Below are 12,768 nucleotides of genomic sequence, written 5' to 3'. Positions count from 1 at the left end.
AAGTCAGAGGGCTGCTCTCTGGAACTCGACAGAACAGTTAGTATTTTTATACCATGTTTTTAAGTGCTCAGGGTTTATGGGTAGATTTCAGGGCTATTTCAACACCAATTAAATCAAATATGCTGTTAAAACTCTGATTTAAAAAGAATTCTGAAACTAAGTGACTAGAGAGGACTCCTGGAAAAAGAGAGAGGGGCTATGTGATGGGGTCCAGGGGAAGCAGAGGAGAAACTACACGAGGGTGAAGTGTAACCAGCCACATGTCTCCCGTGATGTTCCAGAAACATGTGCCCATCTAATGAGATGAACTTGACTGGAGTTTCCCATAAGGCAGACTGATGGTCAAGACTCTTAATCAATGACAAAACCGAGAACTTTAAGGGTGGTGTGAGAAGCAGAAGGCCAGCATCTGGTGGGTATTACGCTTGCATTTCAAATTCCTGTTTCAGGCTTTTCAAGTAATCATGAACATTCCCAAAGCCATGATACTTGGCTAAATACACAAGGACCCCAGTTGCACACCGTCCATCTCGTTGGCGGCAGAAGCTGCCGTTGCAGATTCCTGGACAAGGTGGGCAATGCCAGTTTGGAGTTAGCAAAGCATCCTTGACCTCTTCACCATAAGGGTTTCGAAGGCAGGGACCACAGAACTGGCCTCGAAGGCCCCAGCAGCCTGGGTTTTTGCACTTTGTTTTGGTATCAATGGTTTTCTGTCAGCACTGATGACAAGTAGGTCCCAGTGAACGGTTCTATATCTTCTCTCGAGAGTTGCTGCAGATGTTCTCCAACTCATCCTCTGTGATTTCTTCCACTGGGCGAATTATAGGCGGAAGGGTCATGGATCCTGGGCACCGACTTCTGGGCGTATCATCATCGTTCATGTATCTGTCCAGTCTTCCTCTTTCTCACCAGCATAAACCTATCATCTTCCTCTTCTTCCTCCTCCTCTTCAGTGGGAAGAGCACTAAGGGACCCCTGGATCGGGGACCTTGACCTAGTCAGAGGAGGAGCCCTCGGGTCAGGGTTCCTCCTGGAAGCCACACCTGGGAATGTACGCCTTCGGGGTGTCTTTGACTGATTTACTGATCTTGGGCCTGGGAGAGAACGTCTTCCACGGAAGGAACCAGGGAAGCTTTCTAATTCTGACATGAGTTTTGCAAGCATTGCTTTGTTCTGCTTTATATTTAAAGCCCTTTTCTCAAGAAAGTTCATGCCACTTTCATCTTCTGAATCGGAATTGGAATCAATAGTGAAATTCTCTGAGGGCTTGGGGGGTGCCACTTTTTTGTTGGCTGCACTCCTGGCGTTTCGTGCTGGGAACTTCATCGACACCCTGAGAGGTCCAGAAAGTTTGTACTGGCTGCGGGTCTTACAGCCTTCCCGGTTTGCCTGCGATCTCGTTCCATCTTGTATCTCACTCTCTGAGAAACCGCAAAATGATTCATCATCAGAGTCGGCATGAAAAATACTGGCCAGTTTGTTAGTGACATCTGGCCTTGGTTTCTGTAAAAATCCACAATGGTCTAACACATCTCGCACCTCACTTTCTGAAAAGCCGCAGAAAGATTCATTATCAGAGTCCTCATAAAAAACATTTGCCAGTTCTTCACTGATATCTGACCTGAATTTAGGTTTCGTGTTTGCAAAATTATCAGAAGCAAAGCTGTCATCAGAGGATGACGAGGTTTCCATGGAAATCAACTTCATATATCTGAATTTCTTTAAGTTCTTTACTCTGAGATCCTTTTGCTGGGACAAACGAAACAAAACTTCTCCCGTATACAACCCAACTTCTTTTTTTTTTTTTTTTTTTTAAATATTTATTTTTTAGTTCTCGGCGGACACAACATCTTTGTTGGTATGTGGTGCTGAGGATCGAACCCGGGCCACACGCATGCCAGGCGAGCGCACTACCGCATGAGCCACATCCCCAGCCCCATAACCCAACTTCTAAAAAGATGCGTTTGCAAGACGCTCAGCAGTTAGAAGCAGCCACCGAGGATGCGCATCCCACGGCCACCCACTGTCCCAAGAGCTGCATACAGGAGAGAGCTGGGCTGGCGGCTGTGTGCCCCGAGTCTGGCCAGTCCCTGGCCTCTGGCAGGCGCACGTGCATCTCGGGCACACGTGCGGAGGCTCCCCAGCGTGGCCAACCATCCTACAAACAGCTCTCTTCTCCGCAACCATCCGCCACGCCGCTGCGCACTCCGGCGGGTTTGCCACTGGCCCTAAATTCCCCCAGCGGCACAAAAATCCAAGACTTGCCCAAAAGGGCATCTTAGTGTAGTTTTAATTGGCATTTATCTTTTGTTGTGGTTAAGCAACTTTTAATAGGTTAAAGTATATGAAGTTGACATTTTTATAAGTCAAAATTGACAATTTTGTATAGTTCAAAGTAACATATTTGTTAGTACTGGTGCACAACTGTAATCTCAGCTACTCAGGAGGCTGAGGCAGGAAGATGGCAAGTTTGAGGCCAGCCTGAGTAGTAGACCCTGTCTCAAATAAAAATCAAAAGGGCTGAGGAGGTAGCTCAGTGGGAGAGAGCTTGCCCAGAATGCTTGAGGCCTGAGTTTGATCTCCAGCACCACAAAAACCAAAAACATTAGTATATTTACGAGCCGCTTTACTCAGAGAAGTTTTTGTTCTTTGCTTATTTTTCTACCAGGTTGTTGGTCTTTTTTCTTTCTTCTTCTTAATAATGAATAGTAGGAGATATTTATATTTTATGCAAATTAAACTTCTGTGTGTCATTTGAATTGTGACTTTTTCTAGTTTGTCATTTAATTTTGCCAATGGTAGTTTTTTAAAAAAATATTTTTTAATTGATGGACCTCTATTTATCTTTCTGTGGTGCTGAGGATTGAACCCAGTGCCTCACACATGCTAGGCAAACACTCTACCACTGAGCTACAGTCCCAGTCCACCAATGGTAGTATTTGTGTGTAAATTTTAAAAAATAATTTTACTTGTAGATGGATACAATACCTTTATTTTATTTATTTATTTTTATGTGGTGCTGAGGATTGAACCCAGTGCCTCACACGTGCTAGGCAAGTGCTCTACCACTGAGCTACAACCTCAGCCCTATATGTAGATATTTTTTGATGTTAACTTTGTCACTTGATTGAGGTCACAATTGCTAGATTTATCCACAATAAAGTTACCCCCACACACTTTCCATGCTCTATTCTTTGGAAGCCAGTGGCTACATCCATCTCACAGGAGGGTGGGACTAGCCTATACCTCCTGGAGAGGAAAGAACTACAGGTACTATTTGCGATTCTTCTATAAGGAAGGGAGATTAGTCTTCTCTTCCCTATTTGTCTATTTATTCAATTACTTATTTATATGGCCGTGGAATTTTTTTTGTGTGTATGTGAATATCTACATACCTTGAGTTATAATCCTATGCTATGTTATTTACATTGTTGCTCAAATTGTCCCATCATTGGCTGCTGGGAGTTCTTTCTAGTGGGCTCACCTGTCCCTGTATCATGTTTGTTCATTTGAGTGTTTTCTGTGTTTCTGGACTACCAAGTGCTCTAGTCTCCTCTTGGATTTCCTCTACCCCAGTCCTGACCTGCCATCTCCTCAGGAACCTGTTTCCTCTCATTGGAGAATGGGCACTTAACTTTGCCAATGGTAGTTTTTTTAAAAAAATATTTTTTAATTGATGGACCTTTATGTAGTGCTGAGGATTGAACCCAGTGCCTCACACACTCATTTTTTTAAAATTTTTTAGTTGTAACTGGACACAATATCTTTATTTTATTTATTTATTTTTAGGTGGTGCTGAGGATCGAACCCAGGGCCTCACACGTGCTAGGTGAGCGCTCTACCACTGAGCCATAACCCCAGCCCCCTGTGTGACCTTTTAATGATGAAAGCTGGATTTTATCAAATTTCCTGCTTGTACTTTTGGATGGCTGCCCACTGTGCGCAGAGTGAGAGGTGAGTCTGTGCCTGGCCTGAGAGATCTTGCCTGGGGCAGGAGGTTGGCAAGTTTGAAGCCAGCCTGGGCTATTTAGCAAGACTCTGTCTCAAATTGAAAAGTCAAAGGGTCTGAGAATGCAGCCCTTTGAGCAACTCTGACTCCTCCCGAAATGCTCCTTCTCCACAAAAGTCCTCCCAATCCCAAATCACATAGACCTCCCTGTGAAGACGCAGTATTTTTCCTCGTGTGGCAAATAGTGCCTGGTGGTCACTCAAATCCTTTCTCTTCTTCTTTGGTAGTAATGAACTTGCCACTGGACATGTGATACCCATCTACACTTCATTTCAACCCTCCCTTGAAGTTGGTTGGACCATGTGACAAGTTCTCTTTAGCGGAATTTGACTTGGGATGATGTGTGCCATTCTCTGGAGTGGCCCATAGACATTCCTGTGCATGCCCTCCATCCCGAGGGCAGGAATGACCCTGTTATGGTTAGGATATAAGGTGTCCCCACAAAAGCTGCTGTTAATATTCAGAGGTGAAATAATCAGAGTATGAGAATGGTAACCTAATCAGTCCATCCTAGTTTGATTGGACTAATTTGGTGACAACTGGAGGCTGGTGGGGTGTGCTAGAGAAGCTGGGTTTTTGAGGATGCATGTACACTGGAGGGCTTCGTCCTCCCTGTCCCTCTACTTCTTGGCTGCAATGAAACTTTCCTCTGCCTTGCTCTTCTGTCATGGTGTTCTGCCTTTCCGTGGGTCCAGAGCATTGGAGTTAGCCGACCATGGACTGAACCTCTGAAACTGTAAACCCCAGATAAATTTTTCCTCCTTTAAATTGTTCTTGCTGATAGTTTCGTAACAATGACCAAATAAATAAATAAATAACAACAACAAAAAACCCTAGACTACTACAGATGATCATGGGAGTGGCATGCAAATGGGTGCTACTAGGGTGCTTTGATGACAGCATTGGGCAGGCAGCCCCACCAACCTGGACCCCTGGTCTAAACTCCTCTAGGAGGGAGAATCACATCTCTGGGGCCTATTTGTTCCTGCAGCTTAGCCTATGCCAATGTGAACCTTCTAATTCAGTTCACCTGTGTTCAGGGGCGAGCAGCAAAAGGCTGAAGGAGTAAAGGGAAGGCTTTGAGTCTGAATGGAAGAGTAGGTTTATTATGCATTTTGTATATTTCAATGACAACCCTAGAGATGTGGAATAAAATATCCACCCTCACAAATGCAGTGCCAGGAACTTTCCCAAGCTTGCAAGAAGCAAGTACCAGAAGCAAAGAGAAGCCTGAGCTCCAGAGGAGCAGCTGTGAGCCGGGAGGTTGGCAGCCCCAGGGGCTGGTGATGGGTGGAAGCTTGGGGTTTTTTTGTTGTTGTTCTGTTAGTGACTTCAAAGTAGCATTCAGTGGGGGCTGGGCTACAGCTCATTGGTAGAGTGCTTGCCCCACATGCACAAGGCCTTGGGTTCAATCCCCAGCACCACAAAATGAGCATTGACTGTTGTCTGCTAGTCACTCTGCAGAGCTCTTGACTGGCACCTGCTCATTTAATTATCACCTCCTTAGGAGGGAGGTGCTGTTAATGTCCTTACTTTATGAGGAGCCCAAAGCATAGAGAAATTAAGTTACTTGTCTTTGATCTCAGGCTGGAAAGAGATTAGAGTTGAGACTGAACCCAGGACACATGGCTTTCTGAGTCAGTGTTCTTAAGGCACCATAAGTCATTACAGTATGCCAGGGTCATAAGTAGAAAGATGAGTAAAAACAGGACCAGCTTTTACCTTGGGAGTGATGGTCCCACATGTCTCCATCAAAACGCATCCATCCTGTGTCCCAGCAGGACCCCTGCATTAAACCAGAGAACAGAACTCTGTTCACCTTAATTCATTTTCTGGTGCTATAACAAAATACTCAAGACCGGGTGATTTATAAAGGTTAGAGATTTATTTAGCTCACAGTTCTGGAAGCTGGGAAGTCCAAGAACCTGGTTTTGGTCTCTGGTCAGGGCTTCTTATCACATTGGAATGACAGAGGCATCCTATGGTGAGATAGCAAGGTGCATCAGAGAGAGCTCATAACATTATTTGTGTTATGAATAATGGATTAATTCCCCAAGCCCCCACCATACCATTAATAGATGATTTAGGGAGTTGTTTCCAAAACCTGAATTCCAGGGACACATCCAAACCACAGCGCTATTCCTTCTGCTTTCCAAGCTGTCAGTAGCCCTGCCAGTTCAGGTCTATAGGGGAGGAGGTTTAAATTCTTCTTACTCACTAAGTTCTTCCCTTCTGAAGACCTGGGCCTTGTAATATTACTACCAGGCTCTGCCCAAGGAGACAGCACTACAGCCCGCTGTGCTCCACCTATCCTGGGAAGCCTCCTGGGAATCAGCAGGGTAGTGCTGTCGTGTGGGAATTGGCCACATGAGCTACTATTAGAAATAAGTTCAGATTTCCCTTTCTGGAGCTACAGTTGGGTATAGACAGAGAGGAACAGGGATCAGGAACCCTACATTACAGGTGGAGCATCCCTAATCCCAAAATCTCAAATCCCAAATGTTTTAAAATCCGAGACTTTTTGAGCACTGACATATTGCCACAAGCAGAAAATTCCACATCATAAAACATTGCTTCATGCATAAAATTATGTGAGATATTTTATTAAGGTACCTTTAGACTCTGAATAAATCATATATGAAACATAAATGAATTTCCTGCTTAGGATCAGGTCTCAGCCCAATGTCTCATTATATATATACAAATATTCCAAAATGGGAAAATTCCCAAATCCAAGACATTTCTGGTCCCAAGCATTTTAGATAAGGTAGATGCAACCCGTATCTCATGTCCTTGGGATCCTCCAGACACGCATCATACTTGTGTCATTCTGTGCAGAAGTGCCATATATCACAGCATAATCATCACCACCACATAATTGTTGTACCCTGTTTTTTTTTTTGGATCCAAAAATTGGTTTATAATCTTTTATTGTGTAATTGTTGCATGGTATGATTTCATTTGCCAGGAACATATAGGTGCATGTTTCTGTTCTCTTGCTCTGTGCTCTATGAGTATATTTCCAAAAGCCAACTCACCAGCCTTGTTTAGAGTACCTCAGAACTAATGGTGAATACATCTGACATGTGGCGCTCATGAGGACCTCGTGATACCAAGAACTGTGGTGCAGAACCTGGGGATATGGAAGATTACATTTTGTAAGTCTAAAATTTGTAACACTGTAGTAAATTTTCTCAAGAAATATAGTAATATTTCTACTATAACAAATAAGTTACAACTAATGTGCTAACTTTTTTTTTTCAGACAGGAAAAATGTTCCCTCAACTGTCAGGAAGAAATGATACATGTGGATTTGGACAATTCTATCATTATTTATTTAATTAATTATTTTTTTGTGTGGTACTAGGGATCAAACTCAGGGCCTTGTGGCATGCAAGACAAGCACTCTACCAACTGAGCTATATCCCCAGCCCTGGACTATTCTATTTTAATGTATATTCATGAGTATTCTGTGCATCCTAACCTTGCACCAATGACAGTTTACTAATAAACAATGTTTAAGTAATACTAGCACAGTTTTTAAAAAGAATTTCAAAAATTCACAAAATGTGCAACAATTATGTGGTGAAATATAGTATTCCCCCACAAACATAGGAAAGAGCCCTCAGATTACAGAAAGATGGCAGTAAAAGAATTCTACAGTGTCCCCGCTTATCAGAGGTATTGCTTTCTATAGTTTCATTACCTGAGATTAACCATGGTCTGAAAATATCAGATGGAACATTCCAGAAGTAAAAATTCACACTTTAAATTGTGTGCTGTTCTGAATCATGTGATGAAATCTTGCCCTGCTCTGCTCCATCCCTCCCTGGACGTGAGTCATCCCCTGTCCAGCTTGTCCACTCTGTAGAGGTGAACTCACAGGTTTGGCCACTTGGTAGCAATCTTGGTTACCAGATGGACTGTCACAGCATTGCAGCACTTGTGTTCAAGTGCTTATTATTTCACTTAATAATGGCCACCAATGTGCAGGAGTGGGGATGCTGAGGAGGCACTAGGGCACAAAACATGGAGGGAACAGATCCGCCATGGTGCCACGAGGCCATGCTGCAGGGCACATAGGAAAAAACATTACGTATATATTGTGGTTTGGCACAATCTGAGGTCTCAGGTGTCCACTGGGGGGTTTTGGAACAAACCCCATGGATAAAGGAGGAGGACTCTAATTTCTTACCTCTGCTTGTTGCCTAAAAGGTCACCTGTGCCTTGAATCTCCACAAGGGGGCAGTCACAGACTTGCTTCCAGGCGTCCCAAGGGTGAAAGCCTTGGTTTTCAACTTCATTCAGGAGCAAAAGATGAAATCTAGGCTTTACCAGGGGATAAGTTAGAAATGAGGCCCTGGCACAAAACTAGGGCCCTTGGAGGGCTGTGATCACTTTATAAGAAAGACCAATAAACGTCCCCCTGGTTCAAGGAGGTAAGTAGGAAGCTTGACTCAGCGGTGGCTGTGGCTGGAAGAAACAAGATTCCTTGATCTCCAGGCACACAGCCAGGAGCCTAAATCAGCCCATTACGTGGGAAACTCAAGCTGAGAATGTATCATAGAAATCAATCCCGGGCTGTCTCTCTGCTTTGGGTGCTGCTACAGTCTGAGTGTTGGTGCCTCTCCAAATCCATTTGTTGAAACTTAATCACTATTGGGATGTGTTGGGGGCATGGCATTTGGGAGATGATTAGAACACAGGGTGGAGACCTCAAGGGGAGGGTGAGACCTGTCACAAGTCTGTTTTCTGTTGCTATAACTGAATGCCACAGATTGAGTAATTTATAGAGAAAACAGGCTTATGGAGTTCACAGTTTGGGAAGCCAAGAGCATTGTGTGGATATCTGCTTATTATCAGAGGGCCCTCTTGCTGGGTGGAAGACATCACATAGAAATACAGGGCAAATCAGGAGAACTCAGTTTCACGGCAAAGTCGCTCCCATGATAACCATTAATCCACTAATCTGTTAATCCATGAATGAATCAATCCATTCATGAAGTCAGAGCCCACATGACTGAGTCCTCTCTTAAAGGGGATTCCACATGGGTTTTGGAGGATATGCAAATCATGGCAGTGCCCTCACAAAAGAGGCCTCAGAGAACGCTTTGCTCCTTCCACCAAGAAGATGCCACCTGTCGGCCAAAAAGTGGATTATTGCCAGATACCGAATCTGCTCTCACCTCCATGGTGGACTTCCCTGCCTCCAGACTGTGAGGCATGAATTCCTGTTATTCCTAAGCTACCCAGTCTTCAGGATTTTGTTACTGCAGCCCGAACAAATTAAGACAGGTGCACCCCGTGAGCCAGAAAGGCTCGAACCTCAAGAACATCCCTTCTGCTGTTACCAAACCCAGGTCCAGAAGCTAATCCACCCATAAACCAGTGTCCGAGTGGGGAGGAGGCTTACTCAGACGCCATGGAATGCAGAAGTGGGGGCTCTGCTCTCAGATCAGCCTCTGTGCTCTGGGGGCAGGCACAGGCAGGAAGAATGGGGGGAGGGCCAGGATGACAAAGGGAAGGATGTCCCATCTGAATTCTGGGAACAGGCAGCGATCGTGGCTCAGGTGTCACCACTTACTGCTCCCTGTGTTTCTGGTCATGGCGGCTGGTGGTGTCTTTAGCCTTGAAGTGGGAGGAGAGAGGCTGAGCACGTCTAGAGGGAGTAAAACTGTATTACAGTTCTGCGGAGTCGAATGTGACCCAAGGTTAAGGCAGCAAAAGTGAGGGACACAATATGAAGACGGAGATGCCAGGCCTGTTCCTCCGGTGCCAGTCACCCACTGGGGTATCTGCAGTCCAAGTGAAGAGTCTGTGCAAGTTGAGTCCTTGAAAAGTAACCAAGGTCACTGTTAGTCGTCATAACCCATATGTCACATGCCGTGTGATCCATGGCAGAGCTAGTTGGGACATTAATACATATTGCCCTGCTCTGTAACCTCCAAAATGAGTGACTTCTAAGTCAATTTCATTCAAGGAAACTAGAGGGTTTATTTAGTTTTTTTTTTTCCTGGTAACATTATGGTTTGGATTTATCCCCCCAAGTTTCAATCCCCAAGGTAACAGTATTGGGGTGGTGGAAACTTTAAGGTGGGGCCTAGCAGGAGATGATTAGGTCATAGGACCTTTGGATGGGATTCATGCCCTTCTCATGGGAGAGGGTTAAGTCTCATGTGATTGAATTTGTTCTCTCAAGAGAAGACTGTTAAAAAGTGAGGCCACCCCACCCCAGGTGCTTGGTGCTTTCTGCATGCAGCGGATTCCCTTTCTGCTTCTCCACCATGTTGTGACAGAGTCAGGAGGCCCTCAACAGACACCACCAGCACCATGCTGTTTGGACATTCCACTTAGAAAATTCCTAAGACAAAATAAATAAGCCTCTTTTCTTTATTTATTACCTAGCATTGGGTATTCTGTTATAGCAACACAAAATGGACTTGTGACAATGTCCTTTTCAGCAATTTAATATTATTTCAATGTTACCTTGTTAAAACCTTACCGGTTATTATTTTTTTAATATTTATTTTTTAGTTGTATTCAAACACAATATCTCTATTTTATTTATTTATGTGGTGCTGAGGGTCAAACCCAGGGCCTCTCGTGTGTGAGGCGATTGCTCTACCGCTGAGCCACAACCCCAGCCCCCCCTTACTGGTTGTTTAGTGTTGGAATACTATGTGCTAATTTCCTCTTCAAATAAAAATGAGAGAGAACAAATAAGGACAGATTGAAAAAGAACAGTGAAGCAAGACTTGTTGTAGAGAATAAAAATATTCAATGCTGTGACAGTATTGTGTCCATCAGGGGCCAATCAGGAAATAGCATCCACACAGTAATTTGAACATGGAAAGTGTTGGGAGTCTCCCTGAGAACTCCCTGGGCCTTTCAAACATGGCAGTGGGCAAATTGCCAGTGGGCGGCTAGAACTCCCCAGGCCTTTCAGATAAGAAGCCCCTAATGCAATATGGCAGCAGGCAGATGGCCAGTGGGCGCGATAACAAGTTGTTTTGAAAATTCACTAATTGGTCCTCCTGTCTTCCGCCCTCCTGAACAGTTGGTGATCTCCATGAATCTTATGCAGGGCAGACCTGCGTCCACCACAGGTGATGACCTGACCTTTACTATGATTGGTCCCCAGAACTTCCTGGTCTAAGACAACTGACTTTCACTGTCTATATAAGCTGGCAGCAGTTCACAATAAGCAGTTGGCGCTTCATCTTTGTCACTGCTATCTGTGTGTGCGTTTTGATCTCCGACGACAAGCCTTGGCCTTTCATTGGTGCCGAGACCCGGGAGGGGAAATTCCTCATTCTGAGGACCCCCTCTCTCAAGGTTCGCCGTCCTCGTTCACCTTTTTGATCGCTGCTACATTCCACCCGGTTTCCATACTTCTCAAAGATCCCGATAAGTTCCCCAACCAGGCGCAGTATCCATTGTCTACTAAGGCACTCCAGGGCTTACAGCCTATCATCCAAGACCTTCTTTCTAAGGGGTATCTCCGCCCCGCTCACTCTCCATGTAACACTCCATCCTGGCAGTTCGAAAGCCTAATGGCTCCTATCGCCTTGTTCAGGACCCACGGCACATTAATACAGCTGTGAGGCCTATACACCCCCTAGTCCCCAATCCCTACACACTTTTATCCCAGGTCCCTTCAGATGCCACTCACTTTTCTGTCATTGACCTAAAAGATGCTTTCTTTTCCATTTCCTTGGCTCCCAACTCTCAAGACCTCTTTGCCTTCACCTGGACAGACCCAGGTACCAGACACTCACAGCAATTCACTTGGACTGTTCTTCCTCAAGGGTTTAGGGACAGCCCTCACCTCTTTGGTCAGATTCTGGCCTCTGATCTGCAGACCTTCCGCTCCTATTGCTCCTCGTCCACCCTCCTTCAATACGTCGATGATCTCCTTCTCTATAGTCCTTCTAAGGACCACTCAAATCATGATACTGTTAACTTACTTAACTTTTTGGCACAACAAGGATACCGAGCTTCCCCTCACAAAGCTCAATTAGTAACAACCACAGTCACATATTTGTGTTTTTCTATTTCCCAGGGGAAGAAATTTATCACATTAGACAGAAAACAGCATACCTATCCAAACAGCTTGACCCCACTGTTAGGGGTTGGCCCCCATGTCTCAGGGCTTTAGCTGCTGCTCACGATCTTCAGAAGGAAGCATACAAACTCACCTTTGGCTCACCATTAACTGTTCTCTCCCCACATCATTTAAAGGATTTCTTGACATACAAGGGATTGCAGTCTCTTCCCCTGTCGAGGATTCTATCCCTTCTTGTCTCCTTTCTACAAAACCCTACTATCTCTTTTCAACCCTGTTCCCCACTCAACCCTGCTTCCCTCCTTCCATGTGCCTCTCTAGAGCCTCCTACCCATAAATGTTCTGAAGTACTAGAGGCCCTCCTGCCCCATCCAGCCACTATTTCTGAAGGGCCCCATTCCCTCATCTGATCTCATTTGGTTTTCCCACGGCAGCTCCTACTTTCATGGGGATGTTAAAGTAGCAGGCTAAGCTGTCGTCTCCCTCTCTTCCGTCATTGAGGCTAATCCTTTGCAGCCCAACACAACCAACCAACAAGCAGAACTTATAGCTGCCACAAGAGCATGCGAACTAGCAAGAGGGAAAAAGCTTTCTCTATACACTGATTCCAAACATGTCTTTCATACATTGGTTTCTCATGCAGCTATCTGGAAGGAGAGGGGACTCCTAACTACTAAAGGAACTGCTATTATAA

The 12,768-nt window shown here is 44.8% G+C and overlaps 1 pseudogene; it reads right to left on the bottom strand.

Moving 5' to 3' along the window:
- Positions 1–419: 419 nt before the first annotated feature.
- LOC144254650 (cell division cycle-associated protein 7-like) lies at positions 420–1,722 on the bottom strand (annotated as a pseudogene).
- Positions 1,723–12,768: the final 11,046 nt, after the last annotated feature.

Source organism: Urocitellus parryii, chromosome 4, assembly GCF_045843805.1.
Source record: "Urocitellus parryii isolate mUroPar1 chromosome 4, mUroPar1.hap1, whole genome shotgun sequence".
In the NCBI taxonomy this organism is placed as follows: domain Eukaryota; kingdom Metazoa; phylum Chordata; class Mammalia; order Rodentia; family Sciuridae; genus Urocitellus; species Urocitellus parryii.
Note: the sequence above shows the minus strand (reverse complement) of the source record. Positions and strands in the feature narration are given on the sequence as shown.